At 36.6% G+C, this 22,893-nt stretch overlaps 1 long non-coding RNA gene across 2 annotated transcripts; it reads right to left on the minus strand.

Annotated features, from left to right (window-relative positions):
* Positions 1-2,618: 2,618 nt before the first annotated feature.
* Positions 2,619-4,888, minus strand: LOC128286423 (uncharacterized). 2 transcript variants are annotated; one of them, XR_008276981.1, is made up of 3 exons: positions 4,760-4,888; positions 3,570-3,843; positions 2,619-2,912 (listed from the first exon to the last, which is right to left on the minus strand). It is a non-coding gene; the product is annotated as an uncharacterized LOC128286423 (long non-coding RNA). The 2 variants fall into 2 exon arrangements; XR_008276980.1 differs by having other exon boundaries at positions 3,557-3,843.
* Positions 4,889-22,893: the final 18,005 nt, after the last annotated feature.

Genomic DNA, 22,893 nt, shown 5'->3' on the forward strand with positions numbered 1-22,893 from the left:
AATATAATTTATTATTTTAAAAATTATTTAATAATTTTATATTAATAATAAATTTTAAATAATATTATTCACATATTATTGTAAATATTCAATATTAATATTTTAATAATAAATATTTTAATAATAAATATTTTGTAGTATAAAGGTTAAAATAGGGTAAACTATCAAAATAGTCACTTTTGTTTACCTCTAGTTACATTCTAGTCACTTATGTTTGAAATCTTACGTTTTAGTCACTTACATTATTGCGTTGTAACATTTTAGTCACTAAGCCGTTACTTGTCATTAACGGTGTAACGGTAAGCTAACGTGGCACATTAAATCATCATTTCAAACTAAAATTTTAGGTTAAATTCTACAATTGATCCCTATATTTTTTCATTCTGAGCTATTTAATTTTTTCCTTTTATATTCTTTTAACTTTCCTTTATTTTTTTTTTATTTTCCATTCTATTTTACTTCTCCCTCTATTTTCCTCTCCTCTTCATTTCTTTTAATGTAGTTTTTCTATGTTTTTTATTTGTTAAAACAATGATTGTGATCGTATTTGTTTAGGCTTGGAAAAACCTAGTGTACATTACAATATCAAGAAGTCTTTGCACATGAGCCACCACCTGATAGAGGGCAAATGGGTCGGCTCGAATCAGATTTGGATTGGGCTTAAGTATGATATACACTTTATGCTTATTTAAATTAGCTTAAATTTGAAATATGAGCTTAAAATTTTGTCAAAACCCGCTCATATTATTTTTAAAATTTTTAAAATATATTTATATTTATTTTAATATTTAGTAAATTTCTAAATTTTTATTGTATTATAGTTTTATATGTAGTCATCTTAAGTTGTTTAATGTTTACATTATAGTAGTATTATATATTATTATAGGTTTAATTTTTATGTGTTATAAATTACATAATATAAAACATTACAAACTTAAAAAACGAGTTGAGCTTGAATCTTGAATGTTAAAGCCCATATTTTAAATGGATTTAAATTTTTTACCCAACTCATATTTTGAGCCTATTATTTTTGTCCTAACCATCCCAAATTTTGGATGAACTTTCCAGGGTGGGTTTGGATGGATGGTGTGTTTACTTGCGGTTAGTATAAAAATAGCAGTGACGGTGAGATTAGATACTGTAGCGATATTGTAGCATGAGACAAAAAATAAGCTAAATGCACCGCATTGCACCCAACTGCCAATCCAAACTCATCCTTAGACAATAGCCCAACCCATTAACGAATCTATTCATCTCTTTAGCCGCAGTTTAATTTTCCAACAAATAAACCATAAAATTTAGTCATTATATCTTAATTTTGAGACATTAAGTTCTTATACTTTTTTATATTTAAAAATGTTCGTTCAATCACTAACTCTGTTTATTTTTTCGTCAAATTTGCTACGTTGGAATTTATAAAGAACAATAAAAATATTTCATGGTGGAAAATCTTTTGTTTTTTATTTTTAAACTGATACCCCAACTGGTTCCTGGCATGATGATAATACTGTAGAACGACATATTTCATGTGCTAATTGCATGTTTATTTTGAGTATAATCCTACTAATTTGGGTTATTTTATGATCTTTTATCTTTTAGGGACTAAATTGGAGGCAAAAGGAAATTTAAAGGCAAAAAAGTACAAATTTGAAGATATAATGGGCCAACATGCAACATAGGGAAAAAGGTGGTGCCAAAAATGGAAGTATGGAAAACATAAGGGCAAAAGTGCAAATGAAGAGATTTTATAGCACAAAACTCTATTTAATATTTAATTATATTAGGATAATTATTAAAGATAATTATTTAGATTTAAATTTACGATTTATTTTTATTTATCTTTAATTATCTTTATTTATTTGTATTTATCTTTTAGAATTTAATTCGGAATAGGCTAAGTTTCTTAGTACTATAAATAGGGGATGAAGTGACACAAATTTTGTCCATCTTTTGCAGTAAACACTCTCTCTCCCCCATAAATTTAGTCTTTTTGTTCTTTCCATATTTTCTTTCAATAAAAATTTCCTTTCCATTGTTTTTTGTTTTTCCCTAAAAATCATGAGCCACTAAATCTAATCTAGTCGAAGGTTGTCGAAATTTCCCAAAAAGGTTCATGAGGCTTAGAATCCGCCCTTAGCCTTCTCAATAGGGTATTCATCACTTCTCCACATTACGGGGCTGACACTTCCGTCCATATCCCTTAATAGGTGATCTTTTCAACTTGTGCAAGGAACGGCCGCTTTGTACGTTTTGGGAAGGTTGCACAGTCGGTTCGTTGGCTTTCTGTGTAGCACCCCTAAACCCGGCCCAGACATTATGGCCGGATCCAACATGCCACATCGAAGCGTTCAAAACATTTTATATTATTGATCCAGAAAAACCTACTTAGTGTTTTAAAAGATAATTTCATTATAGGTTAAAGTGAATGGAAGCTGTGCACCAGGTAGGAAACCAGAAAAGACGAGGTGGGCCTATCGGACTACTTAAGTACCAAGCTCCCTTCGGATCCAATCCTAGACATGCACACTGCCATTGCCACACCTTAACGTCATGTATATTTCTAGGAAACCGATTTGATTAAGTCATTTTTAGGAAAAGTGATTAATTTTAGAAAATACTTTCTTCGCGGAAGCTTTGCTTGTTGTCGTGTTATTTTGAAATCAATTGTTGTTTTTTTTTTCAAAAACGCGCCCTAAAGCTATCCAATTTCAACAGTTAAAATAAGTAATACCTATCTTAGTAATACATATTAAAACCATCAAAAATAATTAAGCGGCCTTATTACATTTAAAAACCCAAACCTCAACGTAAATAATAGGATGTCCAGTTCACCAGAAGAAAACCAAACTTTAAGAACGGGTGGCCACTTCGAATTCCCTCACAGCTCCAAGCCCACTATGGTTGGGGATTACCTGCGTGGATGAAAATAAAAAGGGTGAGTTTGGGGAAACTCAGTGTGTAAGGAAAACCCATTCAAAGCCCAAGTCAGCTCAAACCTATTGGGCCTAAGCCATTCAGGTAACAGTGGTACTGGACCAGAACCCTTTTCAGATTACAATAAACTGGGCCTTAGCCCCTTATTCAGATAACAGTATGGCCCATAGGCCCATTTCAAAATACATGCAACATCAATAATATATGTAAGCCCATTTGGGGAGACTACTCAACCCACCAACCACTACACTCCACCCGTACCAGCCCTACACTCCATGTGGGGAATAGCTCAACCCATCCAGCCCAACACTCCACAGTTGCAGCCTTGTTGCTCAGTTAACAGTAAATTGAGGCAAAGCCTCCAGTACGTGGACAAGCCACTTTCAGTACTTCCTCCGTCAATATCCCAATCCCATGCACCAGATAATAACAACTTGGCATGTAGTAAATAACAACAGTCAAACATGCATTTAGGTCAATTTAACCCTAAGGGTATTTCGGTAATTTATCTACTAGGGGTAAAACTGTAAATTTTCCACTTTTAAAGGTATTTCAGTAATTTATCTATTTTAGGGTTTTTCATGCATATTCCTACTTTTCACGTACTAACAGAATCACGTACCGAGGGTTCTTACCGAATTGGGCCTGTTTGCCTATCATTCCAATTTTGGCCCATTAAGCCCAAAAATATCGAGGGCACAGAAATCATGCACTTTGCAGTCCAAATTTTGTAGCTTACCAAAAACATTAATCGATTTACCTCACGAGCATTCGCACACTCGCAAATCTACAAAATACTGGTTTTTGGCATTTCGGCTTTTCGACTTTTGCCGATCCAGACTAAGAAAGAGGGTGTTAGTTATACACTTGTTTGCGACGATATGCTGATGAGATCCACACACGAACCGCCTACAATTGGATTACTAACACGTTAATCTAACTATTCAAATACAAACTACATATTACCCCTTACAATATTCGGTCAACCACACCTACAGATCATAGTAAGCTTATAAGAAATCAATAAGCAACTCATTAACAAATTTTTGTCAATGTTTACTACATAATCATAATTTCACTGCAAGCTGTCTTCCTGAGCAACAGTCACTAAATCATTTATAACTGGAGCTACGAAACTCCAAATCAAGTGCCGTTAATTTTCCCTGAAAATAGACTCATATATCTTATATCCATAAAATTTTTTGAATTTTTGGTTTGGCCAATCAATTCCAGATTTTTCTCAAAGTTTCACATTTTTCACTATTTGACTAATCTGACCACTCTTCATTACGAATCAAATTTCTCATTGTACAGAATTCAAAATATGTTCTCGTTTATTTCATTTGAAACTAGACTCAACAATATTTAATTACATAATTTATTCAGCTTCCAATTCATCTCCCACAATTTATGGTGATTTTCTAAAGTCACATTACTGCTGCTGTCCCAAGCAGATTTATTACCAAATTCACTCTTTCACACATAACTTGCATGCATGTTATTTAAACATGTATATCACCAATCAATCATCACATACCTATGATTTTACTTAAGTATAATCTCCATTTCATCATTTTAAAGCACAACATGTTAGCCGATTTTTCCCTTTAGCATCTAAGGTACATGCATGTTCATTTGTTTGGCTCAACTTCACCTATCTTCCATTTTTCATCAAAAGAACATGAAATAACAACCATTTCCTTCATTTTAATTCATGACCAAATGCTCACAACACAACCAAAAACCAAAATATGCTTCAAGAGTTAAGGTAGAATCAAGAAGAACTCATGAACATCAAGATAGAAGCAAACTACCATGAACTTACCTTCAATTTTCTTCCCCAAGTGACCAAACATTCAAGAGCTTTCTCCTCTCCTTTCTCCTCTCCTTTCTCTTCTCTAACTTTCGGCTATGATGAACAAAGATGGACAAAACTTTATTCTTTTCACCCCTTTTTCTTTTAATAAAATTTCATATTTCATCCATTTAATTCTTTAATACAAAAGACAACAAATGCCCATCATGGAACATTTACCTAAACCATTATCATGGAACATTTACCTAACCCATTATCATGGAATATTTACCTAATCCATTATCATGGAACATTTACCTAACCCATTATCAATTTGTACCATGAATTATGGATATCAAGTGCTCATCTTGTCTACAACAACATGATGGCTGGCCACTTCATGTAAAATGGGAGGTTTGTGATGCAAATCCTCCTATTTTGCACTCCTATTTATTTGGCCACTTCGATTTAGCCTATAGCATTTTCAAACATTTTCACATAGGTTCTATTTCATAATTTCACCTCCTTTTTCTTATGGAACAAAAATTAACTAAAATTACCGGGTTCTATCTTAAGCTTGGGCCTTCTAGAGGCCCACTAACATAATTAAACCTATGCCAACATTCACAGAATTCCCGAAAATTGGGGCGTTATAACTCTACCCTCCTTAAAAGAATTTCGTCCTCAAAATTTACCTGATCCAACTAGTTGAGGGTATTGTTGACACATAGTCTCTTCTGATTCCCAAGTAGCTTCTTCCCTTCCATGATTACGCCAAAGTACTTTCACTAACGGGACAGATTTCCTCCTGAGAACCTTAACATCTTGAGCTAATATTTGCACAGGCTCCTCCTCAAAGGTCAAATCAGTTTGAACTTCAATTTCTGCAACTGGCAGGACATGAGCAAGGTCAGAACGATAACGCCTTAACATGGAGATGTGAAAAACATCGTGAATCCTGTCTAACTCTGGAGGCAATTCCAAGCGATAAGCCACTTGGGCCTACTTCGCGAGAACCCGATAAGGCCTAATGAACCGTGGACTCAACTTGCCCTTCTTACCGAACCTTAATATATTCTTCCAAGGAGAAACCTTTAAGAATACCATATCACCTACTGAGTACTCAATCTCCTTACACTTCAAATCTGCATACGACTTTTACCTATCAAATGCTTCTTTTAACCGGTCCCTAATTATTTTGACCTTATCCTCAGTATCAGCTACCAACTCTGGTCCAAGAACTTGTCGCTCTCCTAGTTCAGTCCAACAACTAGGTGTACGACACCTTCGTCCATCTGATGCTTCATACGGTGCCATTCGAATACTCGCTTTGTAAGCTGTTATTGTACGCAAATTCTGGCAACGGCAAGTAATCCTCCCAACTACCTCGAAAGTCAATCACGCATCCCCTCAACATGTCCTCCAGAATCTGAATAACCCTCTCTTACTGACCATCAGTTTGGGGATGGAAAGCCGTACTAAAGTTCAATTGCGTCCCCAACGCCTCATGAACTTTTGCCAAAACCGATATGTGAATCTGGGATCTCGGTCAGAGACAATCGAAACTGGGACCCCATGAAGTCGTACAATCTCCGCCACATACAGCTTGACTAACTTTTGAAGTGAAAAGTCAGTACGAACAGGTATGAAATGGGCCGATTTGGTCAACCTATCCACAATCGCCCACACCGAGTCTTTCTTTGATGGTGTCAAGGGCAGCCCACTCACAAAGTCCATGGTTAGCCTCTCCCACTTCCAAAGTGGTATCTTCACTGGCTGTAACAGTCCAGAAGGTAATTGATGCTCAGCTTTCACTTGCTGGCATATCAGACATTTCCCTACAAACTTCGTTAGTTCTCGTTTAAGTTCAGGCCACCAGTACAATTCTCGGAAGTCGTGATACAACTTGTTCCCTCCAAGATACATGGCACAAAGTCCTCCATGAGCTTCCTTCAATATTCTCTGCCTTAAATCAGAGTCCTTCGGAACACAAATTCTTCCTCGGAAACACAGAACTCCTTTGCCATTTAACCCAAACTTAGAAGTTTCCCCTTCCTTAACTTGTTGGAAACGAGCGACCAAAGACTCATTGTTCAACTACTTTTCCTTAATCTAATCCACCCAGGTTGGCCTCACTTACAACTTAGCCAACAGACTTCCATCATCATACAGATTCAGACGAGCAAACATTGCTCTCAGATTAGATACATCTCTACGACTTAGAGCATCGGCTACCACATTAGCCTTGCCTGGGTGATACTCGATCGAACAGTCATAATCTTTAAGTAACTCAATCCATCTCCTTTGCCTAAGGTTCAGCTCCTTCTGAGTCAACAAATACTTAAGACTCTTATGGTCAGCGTATATAATACACCTTTCTCCGTACAAGTAATGTCTCCAAATCTTAAGTGCAAATATCACTGCTGCCAACTCTAAATCATGAGCCGGATAGTTCCCCTCATGAGGCTTAAGCTATCGTGATGCATATGCAACCACCTTACCCTCTTGCATTAACATGTAGCCCAAACCCACGTGTGATGCGTCATTGTACACAGTAAAATCCTTCCCAGACTCCGGCTGAATTAACACAGGTGCTTCAGTCAGAACTTTTGTCAACTTTTCAAAAGCTTACTGCTGCTTCTTAGTCCATACAAATGGTACTCCTTTCCTTATGATTTTTGTCAAAGGTGCTGCCATCACAGAAAAACCTTCCACAAACCTTCTGTAGTATCCTGCCAACCCTAGGAAGCTTCAAATTTTCGACACCGTCCTAGGTGGCTTCCACTCCAAAATTGCTTTAATCTTTCGAGGGTCCACCTTAATCCCTTCGGCAGAGACCACATGTCCTAAGAAGGTTACCTCCCTCAACCAAAATTCACACTTGCTGAACTTTGCAAAGAGTTCCTTTTCTCTTAACACTCGCAACACTATACGGAGATGCTCATCATGTTTCGTTTCAATTTCAGAATATACCAGGATATCGTCAATAAAGACGACTACGAACTGATCTAAAAATGGTTGGAACACACGATTCATCAGATCCATAAACGCTGCAAGAGTGTTCATCAGTCCAAATGGCATAACCAAAAACTCGTAATGACCATACAGAGTCCTGAATGCTGTCTTATAGATATCTGCCTCCTTGACCCTTAACTGATGATATCCAGATTGAAGGTCGATCTTGGAAAATACAGAAGCTCCTCTAACCTGGTCTAATAGATCATCAATCTTTTGCAGTGGATACTTATTCTTAATCGCCAGTTTGTTCAACTGGCGATAATCAATGCACATCAGCATCGTACCATCCTTCTTTTTCACGAATAGCACCGGTGCTCCCCATGGAGACCCGCTTGGCCTAATGAAGCCCCTATGCAACAACTCTTGAATTTGTGCCTTTAGCTCCACCAACTCCTTCGGTGCCATTCTATACGGTGCGATAGACACTGGTGCCGTTCCAGGCAATAAGTCGATTCCAAACTCCACTTCTCGGTTCGGAGGCAACCCTGGAACCTCCTCCGGAAAAATATCTTGGAACTCCTTTACAATTCTAACCTTATCCACTGTCAGTCCCTCCTCTTCCAACTGACTTCAAATGCCAAATAGGCCTCACAACCTTTCCGAATCCACTTCTCGGCTCTTAATGCCGACACCACATTGGACAAATAATCTCTTCGCTCACCTATCACCATAACCTCCTCATCTTTTGTGGTCCTTAACACCATTCGTTTAGCAGCACAATCCAGGGTCGCTTTATACTTAACAAGCCAGTCCATTCCCAAAATGAGATCAAACTCTCCGAACGATAACTCCATCAGATCTTCAGGGAAAATCTTACCTTGAGTTTCTAAGGGTACATCCCTATGCAGTTTGTCTACCCTAACCGAGTGACCCAAAGGACTTAGTACAGATACCCCACTCACAATCTCCTCAGAGTAGTCCAAGTTGTCCATAATCTGTTCTGTGGTCTCCAACCAATACTCCGCCACATTCGGGGCTATACCAGACACGCCCCTAAAGATCTCCACTCCGTTAGCCCAAAGTCGTTCAGAAATAGATCCCCGAACTCCATTGCCCGTACTTGCCCCAGCAACCCTTTCCAAAACACGAAGCATTGCTTGTGACAGGGCATCATCTTCGGCACCGCGGCCATGAGACTCTACCTCTGTTGCCAGTGGTACCGGTGCATCAACCGCCAGCATATGTCTCGAAGACGAAGATCTCGCTTGAGCACTTCCTCGGCTCTGTCCACGGCCTCTTGTACTCATATCGTATTATCTTGGTTACGAAGTTTTGTGCATCAATTAATATTCCAGTGTTTATTACAGATGTTTTATGAATCAGACAGTAGTTCAGAGTTTCTTTTCGCAGAATAGAAGTCTAGCTATAGTTTCAGTCTCTTATCAGATTTTCCTATGGTTTCAGTATCAACCTATCTAGAGTATCCTAATAGGGTTTCATTATAGACAGATAATTCAGGAAAATATTCAGAAAAGTTTAGAGTAATACTTACAGGCTTGAGCCGGAGATTCTGAATGCCACCTTCTAAAGATCTAAATTTTGAAAATCGAGTTTTTCGCATTTTTTATAAAATTTTCATTTTCAAAAATCTTTGTTTTTGTAAACCCATTCCACAGCCGAGTTGTTGCAACCTAGGCTCTGATACCACTAAATGTAGCACCCCTAAACCCGGCCCAGAAGTTATGGCCGGATCCGACATGCCACATCGAAGCGTTCAAAACATTTTCTATTGTTGATCCAGAAAAACCTACTTAATGTTTTAAAAGATAATTTCATTATAGGTTAAAGTGAATGGAAGTTGTGCACCAGGTAGGAAACTGGAAAAGAGGAGGTGAGCTTATCGGACTACTTAAGTACCAAGCTCCCTTCGGATCCAATCCTAGACATGCACACCACCATTGCCACACCTTAACGTCATGTATATTTCTAGGAAACCGATTTGATTAAGTCATTTTTAGGAAAAGTGATTAATTTTAGAAAATACTTTCATTGCGGAAGCTTTGCTTGTTGTCGTGCTATTTTGAAATCAATTATTATTTTTTTTTGAAAACGTGCCCTAAAGCTATCCAATTTCAACAGTTAAAATAAGTAATACATATCTTAGTAATACATATTAAAACCATCAAAAATAATTAAGCGGCCTTATTACATTTAAAAACCCAAACCTCAGCGTAAATAATAGGATGTCCATTTCACCAGAAGAAAACCAAACTTTAAGAACGGGTGGCCACTTCGAATTCCCTCACAGCTCCAAGCGCACTATGGTTAGGGATTACCTGCGTGGATGAAAATAAAAAGGGTGACTTTGGAGAAACTAAGTGTGTAAGGAAAACCCATTCAAAGCCCAAGTCAGCTCAAGCCTATTGGGCCTAAGCCCATTCAAGCAACAGTGGTACTAGACCAGAGCCCTTTTCATATTACAATAAACTGGGCGTTAGCCCCTTATTCAGATAATAGTATGGCCCATATGCCCATTCCAAAATACATGCAACATCAATAACATATGCAAGCCCATTTGAGGAGACTACTGAACCCACCAACCACTACGCTCCACCCGTACTAGCCCTACACTCCATGTGGGGAATAGCTCAACCCACCCAAATTTAACACTCCACAGCTTGACCTTTTTGCTCGATTAACGATAAATTGAGGCAAAGCCTCCAGTACGTGGACAAGCCACTTTCAGTACTTCCTCCGTCAATATCCCAATCCCATGCATCAGAAAATAAAAACATGGCATGTTGTAAATAACAACAGTCAAACATGCATTTAGGTCAATTTAACCCTAGGAGTATTTCGGTAATTTATCTACTAAGGGTAAAACTGTAAATTTTCCACTTTTAAAGGTATTTCAGTAATTTATCTATTTTAGGGTTTTTCATGCATATTCCTACTTTTCACGTACAAAAAAAATCACGTACCGAGGGTTCTTACCGAATTGGGCCCGTTGGCCCATCATTCCAATTTTGGCCCATTAAGCCCAAAAATATCTAGGGCACAGAAATCATGCACTTTGCAGTCCAAATTTTGCAGCTTACCAAAAACATTAATCGATTTACCTCACGAGCATTCGCAAACTCGCAAATCTACAACATACTGGTTTTCGGCATTTCGGCTTTTCGACTTTTGCCGATCCAGACTAAGAAAGAGGGTGTTAGTTACACACATGTTTGCGACGATATGCTGACGAGATCCACACACGAACCGCCTACAATTGGATTACTAACACATTAATCTAACTATTCAAATACAAACTACATACTAACCCCTTACAATATTCGGCCAACCACACCTACAGATCATAGTAAGCTTATAAGAAATCAATAAGCAACTCATTAACAAATTTTTGTCAATGTGTACCACATAACCATAATTTTACTGCAAGCTGTCTTCCTGAGCAACAGTCACTAAATCATTTATAACTGGAGCTACGAAACTCCAAATCAAGTGCCGTTAATTTTCTCTAAAAACAGACTCATATATCTTATATCCATAAAATATTCAGAATTTTTGATTTGGCCAATCAATTCCAGATTTTTCTCAAAGTTTCGTATGTTTCACTGTTTGACTAATCTGACCACTCTTCATTACGAATCAAATTTCTCATTGTACAGAATTCAAAGTATGTTCTTGTTTATTTCACTTGAAACTAGACTCAACAATCTTTAATTACATAATTTATTCGGCTTCAAATTCATCTCCCAAAGGTTATGGTGATTTTCCAAAATCACATTACTGCTGCTGTCCCAAGCAGATTTATTACCAAATTCACTCTTTCACACATAACTTGCATGCATGTTATTTAAACATGTATATCACCAATCAATCATCACATATATATGATTTTATTTAAGTATAATCTCCATTTCATCATTTTAGAGCACAACATGTTAGCCGATTTTTCCCTTTAGCATCAAAGGCACATGCATGTTCATTTGTTTGGCTCAATTTCACTTATCTTCCATTTTTCATTAAAAGAACATGAAATAACAACCATTTCCTTCATTTTAATTCATGACCAAATGCTCACAACACAACTAAAAACCAAAATATGCTTCAAGAGTTAAGGTAGAATCAAGAAGAACTCATGAACATCAAGATAGAAGAAAACTACCATGAACTTACCTTCAATTTTCTTCCCCAAGTGACCAAACATTCAAGAGCTTTCTCCTCTCCTTTCTCCTCTCCTTTCTCTTCTCTAACTTTCGGCTATGATGAACAAAGATGGACAAAACTTTATTCTTTTCACCCTTTTTTCTTTTAATAAAATTTCATATTTCATCCATTTAATTCTTTAATACAAAAGACATGAAATGCCCATCATGGAACATTTACCTAAACCATTATCATGGAACATTTACCTAACCCATTATCATAGAATATTTACCTAATCCATTATCATGGGACATTTACCTAACCCATTATCAATTTGTACCATGAATTATGGATATCAAGTGCTCATATTGTCTACAACAACATGATGGCTGGCCACTTCATGTAAAATGGGAGGTTTGTGATGCAAATCCTCCTATTTTGCACTCCTATTTATTTGGCCACTTCGATTTAGCCTATAGCATTTTCAAACATTTTCACATAGGTTCTATTTCATAATTTCACCCCCTTTTTCTTATGAAACAAAAATTAACTAAAATTGCCGGGTTCTATCTTAAGCTTGGGCCTTCTAGAGGCCCACTAACATAATTAAACCTATGCCAACATTCACAGAATTCCCGAAAATTGGGGCGTTACAACTCTACCCTCCTTAAAGAAATTTCGTCCTCGAAATTTACCTGATCCAACTAGTTGAGGGTATTGTTGACGCATAGTCTCTTTTGATTCCCAAGTAGCTTCTTCCCTTCCATGATTACGCCAAAGTACTTTCACTAACAAGACAGATTTCCTTCTAAGAACCTTATCATCTCGAGCCAATATTTGCACAGGTTCCTCCTCAAAGGTCAAATCAGTCTGAACTTCAATTTCTGCATCTGGCAGGACATGAGCAGGGTCAGAACGATAACGCCTTAACATGGAGACGTGAAAAACATCGTGAATCATGTCTAACTCTAGAGGCAATTCCAACTGATAAGCCACTGGGCCTACTCGCTTCAAAACCCAATAAGGCCTAATGAACCGCGGACTCAACTTGCTCTTTTTACCGAACCTTAATATCTTCTTCCAAGAAGAGACCTTTAAGAAGACCATATCACCTACTGAGTACTCAATCTCCTTACGCTTCAAATCTGCATACGACTTTTACCTATCAGATGCTTCTTTTAACCGGTCCCTAATTATTCTAACCTTATCCTCAGTATCAGCTACCAACTCTGGTCCAAGAACTTGTCGCTCTCCTAGTTTAGTCCAACAACTAGGTGTACGACACCTTTGTCCATACAGTGCTTCATACGGTGCCATTCGAATACTCGCCTGGTAACTGTTATTGTACGAAATTCTGCCAAGGGTAAGTAATCCTCCCAACTACCTCGAAAGTCAATCACGCATCCCCTCAAAATGTCTTGCAGAATCTAAATAACCCTCTCTAACTGACCATCAGTTTGGGGATGGAAAGCCGTACTAAAGTTCAATCGCGTCCCCAACGCCTCATGCAACTTTTGCCAAAATCGAGATGTGAATCTGGGATCCCGGTCAGAGACAATCGAAACTGGGACTCCATGAAGTCATACAATGTCTGCCACATGCAGATTGGCTAACTTTTGAAGTGAAAAGTCAGTACGAATAGGTACGAAATGGGCCAATTTGGTCAACCTATCCACAATCACCCACACCGAGTCTTTCTTTGATGGTGTCAAGGGCAGCCCACTCATAAAGTCTATGTTTAGCCTCTCCCACTTGCAAAGTGGTATCTTCACTGGCTGTAACAGTCCAGAAGGTAATTGATGCTCAGCTTTCACTTGCTGGCATGTCAAACATTTACCTACAAACTCCGTTACTTCTCGTTTAAGTCCAGGCCACCAGTACAATTCTCGCAAGTCGTGATACAACTTGTTCCCTCCAAGATGCATGGCACAAAGTCCTCCATGAGCTTCTTTCAATATTCTCTGCCTTAAATCAGAGTCCTTTGGAACACAAATTCTTCCTCGGAAACACAGAACTCCTTCGCCATTTAACCCAAACTTAGAAGTTTCCCCTTCCTTAACTTGTTGGAAACGAGCGACCAAAGACTCATTGTTCAACTGCTTTTCCTTAATCTGATCCACCCAGGTTAGCCTCACTTGCAACTTAGCCAACAGACTTCCATCATCATATAGACTCAGACGAGCAAACATTACTCTCAGATCAGATACAGCTCTACGACTTAGAGCATCGGCTACCACATTAGCCTTGCCTGGGTGATACTCGATCGAACAGTCATAATCCTTAAGTAACTCAATCCATCTCCTTTGCCTAGGGTTCAGCTCCTTCTGAGTCAACAAATACTTAAGACTCTTATGGTCAGTGTATATAATACACCTTTCTCCGTACAAGTAATGTCTCCAAATCTTAAGTGCAAATATCACTGCTGCCAACTCTAAATCATGAGTCGGATAGTTCCCCTCATGAGGCTTAAGCTATCGTGATGCATATGCAACCACCTTACCCTCTTGCATTAACAAGCAGCCCAAACCCACGTGTGATGCGTTACTGTACACAATAAAATCCTTCCCAGACTCCGACTGAATTAACACAGGTGCTTCAGTCAGAACTTTCTTCAACTTCTCAAAAGCTTCCTGCTACTTCTTAGTCCATACAAACGGTACTCCTTTCTTTATGATTTTTGTCAAAGGTGCTGCCATCACAGAAAAACCTTTCACAAACCTTCTGTAGTATCCTGCCAACCCTAGGAAGCTTCGAATTTTTGACACCGTCCTAGGTGGCTTCCACTCCAAAATTGCTTCAATCTTTCGAGGGTCCACCTTAATCCCTTCGGCAGAGACCACATGTCCTAAGAAGGTTACCTCTCTCAACCAAAATTCACACTTGCTGAACTTTGTAAAGAGTTCCTTCTCCCTTAACACTCGCAGCACTATACAGAGATGCTCATCATGTTTCGCTTCAGTTTCAGAATATACCAGGATATCGTCAATAAAGACAACTATGAACTGATCTAAAAATGGTTGGAACACACGATTCATCAGATCCATAAACGCTGCAGCAGTGTTCGTCAGTCCAAATGGCATAACCAGAAACTTGTAATGACCATATAGAGTCCTGAATGCTGTCTTATGGATATCTGCCTCCTTGACCCTTAACTGATGATATCTAGATCGAAGGTCGATCTTGGAAAATACAGAAGCTCCTCTAAGCTGGTCGAACAGATCATCAATCCTTGGTAGTGGATACTAATTCTTAATCGTCAGTTTGTTCAACTGGCGATAATCAATGCACATCCGCATCGTACCATCATTCTTTTTCACGAATAGCATCGGTGCTCCCCATGGAGAAATGCTTGGCCTAATGAAGCCCCTATCCAACAACTCTTGAATTTGTGCCTTTAGCTCCACCAACTCCTTCGGTGCCATTCTATACGGTGCGATAGACACTAGTGCCGTTCCAGGCAATAAGTCGATTCCAAACTCCACTTCTCGGTTCGGAGGCAATCCCGGAAGCTCCTCCGGAAAATCATCTTGGAACTCTTTTACAGTCCTAACCTTATCCACTGTCAGTCCCTCCTCTTCCAACTGACTTCAAATGCCAAATAGGCCTCACAACCTTTTCGAATCCACTTCTCGGCTCTTAATGCCGACACCAGATTGGACAAATAATCCCTTCGCTCACCTATCACCATAACCTCCTCATCCTTTGTGGTCCTTAACACCATTCGTTTAGCAGCACAATCCAGGGTCGCTTTATGCTTAACAAGCCAGTCCATTCCCAAAATGAGATCAAACTATCTGAATGGTAACTCCATCAGATCTCCAGGGAAAATCTTACCTTGAGTTTCTAAGGGTACATCCCTATACAGTTTGTTTACCCTAACCGAGTGACCCAAAGGACTTAGTACAGATACCCCACTCACAATCTCCTCAGAGCAGTCCAAGTTGTCCATAATCCATTCTGTGGCCTCCAACCAATATTTCGCCACATTCGGGGCTATACCAGACACGCCCCTAAAGATCTCCGCTCCGTTAGCCCAAAGTCGTTCAGAAATAGATCCCCGAACTCCATTGCCCGTACTTGCCCCGACAACCCTTTCCAGAACACGAAGCATTGCTTGTGACAGGGCATCATCCTCGGCACCGCGGTCATGAGACTCTACCTCTGTTGCCGGTGGTACTGGTGCATCCACTACCGGCATATGTCTCGAAGACGAAGATCTCGCTCGAGCACTTCCTCGGCTCCGTCCACGGCCTCTTGTACTCATATCGTATTATCTTGATTACGAATTTTTATGCATCAATTAATATTCCAGTGTTTATTACAGATGTTTTATGAATCGACGAAGAGTTCGAGTTTGCTTTCGCAGAATCAAGTCTAGCTACGATTTGATCTCTTATCGATTTTCCTATGGTTTCAGTATCATCCTATCTAGAGTATCCTAATAGGGTTTGATGCAGACAGATAATTCAGGAAAATATTGAGAAAAGTTCGAGTAATACTTCGTGCTTGAGCGGAGATTGAATGCCACCTTTTAAAGATCTAAATTTTGAAAATCGAGTTTTTCGCATTTTTTATAAAATTTTCGTTTTCGAAAATCTTTGTTTTTGTAAACCCATTCAACAGCCGAGTTGTTGCAACCTAGGCTCTGATACCACTAAATGTAGTACCCCTAAACCTGGCCCAGATGTTATGGCCGGATCCGACATGCCACATCGAAGCGTTCAAAACATTTTATATTGTTGATCCAGAAAAACCTACTTAGTGTTTTAAAAGATAATTTCATTATAGGTTAAAGTGAATAGAAGCTGTGCACCAGGTAGGAAACCAGAAAAGAGGAGGTGAGTCTATCGGACTACTTAAGTGCCAAGCTCCCTTCGGATCCAATCCTAGACATGCACACCACCATTGCCACACCTTAACGTCATGTATATTTCTAGGAAACCGATTTGATTAATCATTTTTAGGAAAAGTGATTAATTTTAGAAAATACTTTTATTGCGGAAGCTTTGCTTGTTGTCATGTTATTTTGAAATCAATTGTTTTTTTTTTTTTGAAAACGCGCCCTAAAGCTATCCAATTTCAACAGTTAAAATAAGTAATACATATCTTAGTAATACATATTAAAACCATCAAAAATAATTAAGCAGCCTTATTACATTTAAAAACCCAAACCTCAATGTAAATAATAGGATGTCCAGTTCACCAGAAGAAAACCAAACTTTCAAAACGGGTGGCCACTTCGAATTCCCTCACAACTCCAAGCCCACTATGGTTGGGGATTACCTGCGTAGATGAAAATAAAAAGGGTGAGTTTGGAGAAACTCAGTGTGTAAGGAAAACCCATTCAAAGTCCAAGTCAGCTCAAGCCTATTGGGCTTAAGCCCATTCAGGTAACAGTGGTACTGGACCAGAGCCCTTTTCAGATTACAATAAACTGGGCCTTAGCCCCTTATTTAGATAATAGTATGGCCCATATGCCCATTTCAAAATACATGCAACATCAATAACATATGCAAGCCCATTTGGGGAGACTACTCAACCCACCAACCACTACACTCCACCGTACCAGCCTCTACACTCCATGTTGGGAATAGCTCAACCCACCCAAATTTCAACACTCCATAGTTGCACCTTGTTTGCTCGATTATCAATAAATTGAGGCAAAGCCTCCAAGATCGTGGACAAGCCACTTTCAAGACTTCCTCCGTCAATATCCCAATCCCATGCATCAGATAATAACAACATGGCATACAGTAAATAACAACAGTCAAACATGCATTTAGGTCAATTTAACCCTAGGGCTATTTCGGTAATTTATCTAGTAGGGGTAAAACTGTAAATTTTCCACTTTTAAAGGTATTTCAGTAATTTATCTATTTTAGGGTTTTTCATGTGTATTCCTACTTTTTACGTACTAACAGAATCACGTACCGAGGGTTCTTACCGAAGTGGGCCCGTTGGCCCATCATTCCAATTTTGGCCCATTAAGCCCAAAAATATCAAGGGCACAGAAATCATGCACTTTGCAGTCCAAATTTTGCAGCTTACCAAAAACATTAATCGATTTACCTCACGAGCATTCGCACACTCGCAAATCTACAAAATACTGGTTTTCGGCATTTCGGCTTTTCGACTTTTGCCGATCCAGACTAAGAAAGAGGGTGTTAGTTACACACCTATTTGCGACGATATGCTGACGAGATCCACACACGAACCGCCTACAATTGGATTACTAACACGTTAATCTAACTATTCAAATACAAACTACGTATTAACCCCTTACAATATTCGGCCAACCACACCTACAGATCATAGTAATCTTATAAGAAATCAATAAGCAACTCATTAACAAATTTTTGTCAATGTTTACCACATAATCATAATTTCACTGCAAGCTATCTTCCTGAGCAACAGTCACTAAATCATTTATAACTGGAGCTACGAAACTCCAAATCAAATGCCGTTAATTTTCCCTGAAAATAGACTCATACATCTTATATCGATAAAATTTTCAGAATTTTTGGTTTGGCCAATCAATACCAGATTTTTCTCAAACTAATCTGACCACTCTTCATTACGAATCAAATTTCTCATTGTACAAAATTCAAAATATGTTCTCGTTTATTTCATTTGAAACTAGACTCAACAATCTTTAATTACATAATTTATTCAGCTTCTAATTCATCTCCCAAAATTTATGACGATTTTTCAAAGTCACGTTACTGCTGCTGTCCCAAGCAGATTTATTACCAAATTCATTCTTTCACACATAACTTGCATGCATGTTATTTAAACATGTATATCACCAATAAATCATCACATATCTATGATTTTACTTAAGTATAATCTCCATTTCATCATTTTAAAGTACAACATGTTAGCCGATTTTTCCCTTTAGCATCTAAGGCACATGCATGTTCATTTGTTTGGCTCAACTTCACCTATCTTCCATTTTTCATCAAAAGAACATGAAATAACAACCATTTCCTTCATTTTAATTCATGACCAAATGCTCACAACACAACCAAAAACCAAAATATGCTTCAAGAGTTAAGGTAGAATCAAGAAGAACTCATGAACATCAAGATAGAAGCAAACTACCATGAACTTACCTTCAATTTTCTTCCCCAAGTGACCAAACATTCAAGAGCTTTCTCCTCTCCTTTCTCTTCTCTAACTTTCGCTATGATGAACAAAGATGGACAAAACTTTGTTCTTTTCACCCCTTTTCTTTTAATAAAATTTCATATTTCATCCATTTAATTCTTTAATACAAAAGACATGAAATGCCCATCATGGAACATTTACCTAAACCATTATCATGGAACATTTACCTAACCCATTATCATGGAATATTTACCTAATCCATTATCATGGAACATTTACCTAACCCGTTATCAATTTGTACCATTAATTATGGATATCAAGTGCTCATATTGTCTACAACAACATGATGGCTGGCCACTTCATGTAAAATGGGAGGTTTGTGATGCAAATCCTCCTATTTTTGCACTCCTATTTATTTGGCCACTTCAATTTAGCCTATAGCATTTTCAAACATTTTCACATAGGTTCTATTTCATAATTTTACCCCCTTTTTCTTATGGAACAAAAATTAACTAAAATTGTCGGGTTCTATCTTAAGCTTGGGCCTTCTAGAGGCCCACTAACATAATTAAACTTATGCCAACATTCACAGAATTCCCGAAAGTTGGGGCGTTACATTCTGCGTCAAAGGTTGGCGAATCCAAGAGACAAAACGGCGTGGTATTCGCCGTTGGGAAGTGATGATCTAGCAGAAGATAGTCCCACAGAAGCGATTATTGGCTAGAGTCAGGTTCCGCCAAATCTTAAGTCTAAATTCTTGGAGCTGGTGGTCGTAGGTGTCCTCTTCCACTATAACTGGCTTATCTTACTCGAGAAGGGTTACTTAAAAGTCAAGGATTGAACCTAAGGCGGATCGAGACAGCCGGAGGCTGGAATCTTGCCACATAAGAAACTCTTTCTTTTCCCAAACTCTGTTTATTTTTATTTTAATTTTCGCAATTCATTTAATTTCGCAATTTCAATTTGACTTTAAATTCTATTTTTACTTTATTTCAAAATTCTTAATTCTATTTTTTTATTTTTCAGGAACGCAGGTTTTCTTGGCCAAGAAATTGTCCAGGATTTCAAGAAACGAGCATTCGTACAATCCAGTCCTTGAGGATTCGACCTACTTCCCCTTTACTATTATTTTCATTATTTTTTAGGAAATAGAATATATTTGGTGCTCTGAATGACCGCATCACCTGATTGACCAATCTAGTCTAATTTAAATAACATTGAAATTTGAAATTTATGTTTATATTTTTAAAATCATTTTAATTTTTTGAATTTTAAAGATTTTTATTTTTCATAAATTTTAATTTTTAATTTTTTATGTTTTAATGAAAATATAAAAAATTTAAAATGTATTTTGAAAGGGTAATGACCAAATTGGCAAAAACTGTCAATGTTTAGGGCAAAAATGTTATTTTAATTTTGACATTATTAACTTTAACAACAAAATTAAAAGGTGGGATCAAGATTTTAAATAAAAAGTATAGGGACTCAATGTCTTAAAATTCAAGTATAGGGATATAATTTTAAAATTGAAAGGGCACATGGACTTTTGACATATTTAAACCTTTTATATAAATAACACTAGAAATTTGATCACATGTATGTGTATGAAAATCACATATTTAGAACATATATTTATGTTTAGAAATAACATAGAGTAAATAGTGAAATGTTACTTTGGAACTAATTAATAATAACACATGAAAGATGTACAATATTAAAATGTAAAAATAGATTAAATAATGAGTAAAACTAAATTTAAACACAAAAAGTACATTAGATTAAGAATACCAAATGGATACAATTGTTTATCATGGTGTTACCATTAATCCTAAGTTAATGTTGCATTAATTTACGACATCAACTCAATCAACAAATTTATATAACAATCATACTTATTAAAGTTTCATATAAAAATTCAAAGTTACTTAAGTTTAAATGGTAAATTAAAAAGTTTTATATAACTTTTTATTGATTTATAAAATATAAAATGTTCAAAACACCCACATAATTATATAACTTTTTTTACAAATATTTTTTAAATAATTCCTTCAATAAAGGACTTTATAAATAATATAGATAAAAATAATAATTTACTGAAAATAGAATTGAGTTACAAATTAATTATCAAAATAACATGTTTTTTTTTAAATTGTAGTTACGAAAATAGCATCCCACCTAGACATGATCATGGGCCGAGCTGAAGTAAAATTTTAGACCCATTTTCTAGCCCCGAGCCTAGCCCGACTTAAAAAGGAGCCTAAAATTTTGCTCAATCTTAGCCGGATAAAAAATGGTAAACTCGAGTGCTGCTCGCCCATTACACAAGTTTTTTATATAAAAAAATAAAAATATAATACATCTAACACACTAAAAATATTAAAATAAATATTTCCTAACAAATTGAAAATACATTATAAAAAGTCTTTACACTTAAATAACACTAAGATAGTTGCATCATAGCAAACAAATGTCTCTAAAATAGTTGCAAAATTAACAATAAAATAAGAATATACAATATTCAAATAATAACAATAAAATAGTAACAATATGATAGTAATATGAGAGCAAAATAGCAACAAACAACAACAAAGCAGTAGCAAACAATAGCAAAAATAAAATAAAATTAGGCAGATTCAGGCTGAACCCGAGCAAAAAATTCTTACTTAAAGCCTAACCCATTTAGAAAACTAGCATTATTTTTTGTTAGAGCCCATTTTTCGAGCCTGCATTTTTGCCTAAATCCTTTCACTTTTTAGGTGGACCTTTGGGCTTGGGCAGGTGGTGTGGCCCATGATCAGGTTTAATCTACACTCCTCTTGAAAATGAAAATTATTATTTTTTATTTTTATGTTAATTTAGGTTGAAATATGATATAAGTCTTTGTACTTTTAAAAAAAAAATAGAATTTAGTCTTTATTTTTTATTTTTAGGAATTTAGTTTTTTTCAAATTTTAAAATTCAAGTCCATTAGTAACAATGTTAATATTTTAATTAAATTTATTGTGTGACATTTTGAAATAAAATTAATATAATATTTTTATTTTATACAAAGAATAAAGTTGATTGGTACAATTCTAAAAGTTTAAAATTTCGTTAAATCAAATCATTTATATAATCAATAGAAGGATAAATTAGATAAAAAATTGTTTCTAAAATAATTAAAAATTTAAACCCTTTTTAATATTTAGATAAATAGCTCAATTGCGTAATTGCTAAACATGTTTACATAAGAGACCCATATAAAGAACCTCTCTATATTTCAGGAAAAAAAAATAATGTTTCTATAAATAACAAATGACAACTTCAACCGTCATTTGAACATTCCTTCGGTTGTTATCCTATCAGAATTCGGATTGAAGATTCTTCACCATTTTTCTATCCAAATTAATAAATAATTAATGTGTTTATTTTCTTGGAGTCACCTACTTCGTTGTTTAAAATAGATTATCTTTTTAATTGGATTTGATAAACGTCATATTAGTCTCTCAATCGGTTTATTTTCAATTAGACTAAGGTAATATTTAAGTTCGTCTACTAATACAAGTTGTCTTTTCATATTACGATCCGACTACGTAATAATGCTTAGTATCAATTTAAACATTAGACAACCAATAAACAATATTTACTTCTCTTTTGCTATGCATGCAAAAATCACGTGAGGATAATATATAAAGTATTAATATAATTCATGAATAATTTTTTTAACCAATCTGTTTAAAAAAATTTACAAATGTACATAAATGAAAATACTACACTTAGGGCATCGAATCCAATATAAGTTACGTCGCGATGAAGAACCCCTTCACGTTGCAACGTTAAACTGAAATTTTGAAACTTTTATAAATTGGTCCTCACTCGATCTCAAGTTAACCTTAGAGCATTCTTATGCTCATATAAGACTCGAGAAAGGTTGTACATCATATCTAATGTTTGTAATGTTTTGA

Source organism: Gossypium arboreum, chromosome 13 (assembly GCF_025698485.1).
Source record: "Gossypium arboreum isolate Shixiya-1 chromosome 13, ASM2569848v2, whole genome shotgun sequence".
NCBI lineage: Eukaryota > Viridiplantae > Streptophyta > Magnoliopsida > Malvales > Malvaceae > Gossypium > Gossypium arboreum.